The sequence below is a fragment of the Dipodomys ordii genome, unplaced genomic scaffold (assembly GCF_000151885.1).
Source record: "Dipodomys ordii isolate 6190 unplaced genomic scaffold, Dord_2.0 Scaffold13966, whole genome shotgun sequence".
NCBI lineage: Eukaryota > Metazoa > Chordata > Mammalia > Rodentia > Heteromyidae > Dipodomys > Dipodomys ordii.
Genome location: NW_012281178.1, coordinates 1 through 4,337, shown reverse-complemented (window position 1 = coordinate 4,337; position 4,337 = coordinate 1). Strand labels below are relative to the sequence as shown.

Below are 4,337 nucleotides of genomic sequence, written 5' to 3'. Positions count from 1 at the left end.
GAAAACTGGAAGTGGCACTGTGGCTCAAGTGGTAGAGCTCTCGCCTTGAGCTGAAGAGCTGAGGGACAGCGCCCAGGCCTAGAAATCAAGCCCCACGACCAACAGAAAAAAAACAAAAACAAAAAAACTAGATTTTTTTTTAACAAAACTGTTTTTATTTTGATCCCTCTTCAGTGAACTTATTATATATGTATATATGCATATATATGTATATAATTGTATATTGTAGAAAATCATCTTGAAGTTTTTGCATTGCTAAAAATTCTCAAAACCCACAGAGCTATGTATATTTTCCCATATGGGAGCTTTATCAAAACATGGAGCCGGCGCCCGTCCCTGTCCCATGGCTGCTTCGCGGGTGCTTGGCCCAGGCTTCTCAATGCGCTTGGCCGAAGGCCTCCTGGAGCACTCACCGGGCAACCCGGGAGCCCGCGGGCGGCGGCTCTCTCCGTCCCAGGACTCTCCAGCGGGCCAGGGGGACAAAAGTGGCTCTAAATCCAGCGCATGCACATTGAAGCAAGTTAAAGGATTCAGTATGTACACAGAAGCAGATAGTGCCAGGTAGCAAGAAGTAGTTGGTTCCCATTTGGTGAGTGAGGCAGCATTTCCTTCTCCCACTGCTGCTGAGATGGCAGGAACTAGTCAGATTCAGTATGAAATGGAATACACCGGAGGTGTATTAGTCAGCAGATGAGGGTCCCAGAAAAATTAAAAAGTTGCTCCACCAAATGCTGGCCTGGAGCAAGGATTCCAAGAGGCATTCCAAACGCTAGTGTGGTATGCAGGTTCCAGAGAGGATCGGTGTAGCAGGAAATAATGAAGATGTTTCATTTTCAAGACCAGCAGATCTTGACCGTATCCAGTCAACTCCCTTTAAACCTCTGGCACTAAAAACACCGCCCCGTGTACTTACACTGAGTGAAAGACCACTAGATTTTCTGGATTTAGAAAGGCCTCCTCCAACCCCTCAAAATGAAGAAATCCGTGCAGTTGGCAGGCTAAAGAGAGAGTGCTCTATGAGTGAAAATGCTGTTTGCCAAAATGGACAGCTGGTCAGGAACGATTCCATGTATGCCATTTCATATAGATGCCACAATCGAAGGGACATCAGATGACATGACTGTTGTAGATGCAACTTCATTAAGACGATAGATAGTCAAACTAAAGAGATACCTACAACTTCTAGAAGAGGAGAACAAAGAGCATGCAAAAAGAGAGATGGTTATATATTCAATTACTGTAGCATTCTCGCAGCTTAATAGCTGACTGGTTTTGCCGCTAGAGGTAACTTCAGCATTCAAATATATTGTTTCAACAGCTGGAAATATAAAAGGATTTGCAAACTTCCTTGTTTCTGTCTTTGCACTGTATGCCGTTTTACAGTCCATGCCCTGAAAATGTATTTTTCCCAGAAAATAGGGAAGAACCTATAATTTGTAGAAGTAAAAGTGTATTCTGTTACTCAACTGTATTCACTTTAGAACAGTTCTGCAGAGACACTGGCATGAAATTCTCCTTTGGCATGTTTTGTAAATAGGCTCTAGTTTTTTTTTCTGTAAAAAATAAAAAAAATTGATTTTTTTGCTTCATCATTCTATACAACTCATTCCGTGAGAGGCAGAGAGAGTGCATACAGAATGGACTTAGAAAAGTCTGTGAAAGCAAAGCAATGACTGTCCCCTTTCTTAGACACTAGTGAGCAGTAGTCTTGTTAACAGACATGGTTGCATCCACATTTCAGCATTAACATGCTACAAGTCATGGTCTAGTTGCAGACTTAAGAAAAATGACCCACTACTACATGATCACCTGTACATATGAAAGTAATTACTAATAATTCAGCAGTTTATCTCTGCAGTATATGTTATTTTCATTTTAGTTTTGCAGATCATTTTCTATAAAATACGTTTTACCAAGTCCATGTGTGAACAATAAAAAGTACAGAATAAGGTACAAATGCAGTGTATTTTTTTTGTGTCTGGTCGTGGGTCCTGAAATCTGGGCCTGTTGTCAGCCTGGACATAAAACTTTTTTTTTCAACTGTTGCGTGTTCTCCTGCAGCAGGGGCTGCTTCCTGATTAGAACTACATCTTTCTGCTTGGTCAAGGTTCTTGGTGCCTTCATTGTTATTTTACTATGTTCTCTGGATGAAACACTCATTTACAGCAGTAGGATATGGTGACTGTGTTGAGAAATGTCTAGAGTTCACTGAGAGTAAAGGGGAACAAGCACTAACGTGAGGGGCCTGCATTCAAGTGAGGGAGAATCTAGAAATGTTGCCATTTTGCCATTGTGTTTTCCACCACAGCTGATTCTAAGGTCACATACCTGTTGAATCAGACTACAAAGTTGGCCATCCAATGGCTGGAACTTTTGCTCTTTGAGATCTCACACTGAGGTATACCCCTCTGATTATCAAGGCATGAGAGCCCTGCCCTCTCCAGGGCACAGCTCATCTTCCCCTTCTGGAGAGGTGGGGGCATGATGGACCTCCTCTAGTTTGCCAAACACTCTCAATCCAAGCTATTATTCCTACTTTGCCCAACCCTGGCATCTACCATCCTTTGAAGCCAAATGGATTCTGTACACTATAGAAGCTTTGAACAAGATCTTTGCAGACGTCTCTTTAGCCACAAGCCATCTGTATGGTTTGATGGGCAGAGCTATGATTCGGACTGAGCCACCATGTTCCTGGTGATCTTCCTGGGGGTCCCCCATGAGTCTGTTGATGTTGGGAATGGTGTGGGTGTGTGTGTGTGTGTGTGATTGTGTGTAAGTGTGAAGAGAGAGAGAGAGAGAGAGAGAGAAATGAGTGTCCTGGAGCTTAAACTCTGGTCCTTGAGCTCTCACTGGCCTTTTTCACTCAAGGCTGGTGCTCTATCACTTGAGCCACAGTTCCACTTCAGGATTTTTGTTGGTTAATGGAAGATAAGAGTCTCATAGACTTTCCTGCCTGGAATAGCTTTGAATCTTGATCCTCAGATCTTAGCCTCCTGAGTAGCTAGTGAGAACAGAAAAAGAGCCTGGCAAGGCAATCAGAGAAAAGCCTCCACCCCCACCCCACCCCCACCTATGCATCCTTTTCTATGGCCTTGAGCAGTCCTGTGTGCAATACCCTAAGTATCCCAGCACCATGATCTTGAGCAGTCACACGTGTGGGACCCTGAACATCCTTTCATGGCCCCTGGAAGACTTACACATAGCCATAGACTGATTGGAACCCAGAGTAGTGTACCAGAATGGGCATCCGTCAGAGGGGCTAAACAACACATGGAGAGCTCATGCAGAATGTGTGGAGCCTCTGATTGGGTCTGGGGACTGCCATGGCCAACAGGCTGTCCAATGATCTTGAGAGTCACATAGCTCTTCTAGAGGCACTTCATTTTTTGTATTTATATTAAAATTATTTTCTAAAGATTTCAATGAGGAAGACAATGATAAAGGCTACAATGAAAATGTCCTAGCCAGGTGCTGGTGGCTCACTCCTGTAATCCTAGCTACCTAGAAGGTTGTGATCTGAGGATCTCGGTTCAAAGCCAGCCCAGGCAGGAAAATCTGTGAGATTCTTATCTCCAATTAACCACTCAGAAAACCGGAAGTGGTGCTGTGGCTCAAGCAGTATAGTGCTCACCTTGAGCTCAAGAGTGTGACCAAGCCCAGAGTTCAAGTACCACAACCGACAAAAAAATAAAAGAAAGAAAGAAAAAATTAAATGTCCTGTATGTTTGCATAAGGTTTAATTATTGTTTTAAGAAACTTACCAATAAAATGAACATAAAATAATTTGGTCAAGCCTTCATGAATCAATTACTAGGCACAATTCCCTTTAATAGTTTTTACAGTGGTTCTTTGCCATGCAAATATACTGATCAGTAAGTAGCTGAATATTTCAGTGGCACTTTGGGGTTCTTTTTGTGCTCAGTTTCTTTTTGTCAATTGTGGGACTTGAACTCTGAGCCTTGGTATTTTCCCTGAACTTTTTTGTTGCTCAAGGCTAGCACTGTACCACTTGAATCACAGTGCTGCTTCTGGTTTTCTGGTGGTTAATTTTGAGGCTTTTTACCCTCAACTGTTTCCTTTATATTTGCATCAGGAGTGTATGATTTCTCTAATTTCTCAACCTCAGTGCCAACCCATTGTATTTTTTATTTTTTATGAGAGTTATCCTGGTAAGTATGAAGTCAAATTTATCCTGTAGCATTGGTTTATGTTTCTCTGATGCTAAGCTTGTTTTCAGGTACTTACTGACTTAGGTTTTATAGAGCAATATCTGAAAAAAAATCCAAAAAAAATTAGTTGACATTTTAATATTGTAAAAGTTATTTTACTGTTCTCAG

General features: G+C 42.1%; 1 pseudogene across 1 annotated transcript; it reads left to right on the top strand.

The window, feature by feature from the left end:
- Positions 1-571: 571 nt before the first annotated feature.
- On the top strand, positions 572-1,266 carry LOC106002563 (annotated as a pseudogene). Its single transcript, XR_001175937.1, has one exon. The product of XR_001175937.1 is annotated as a mitochondrial fission factor pseudogene (transcript).
- Positions 1,267-4,337: the final 3,071 nt, after the last annotated feature.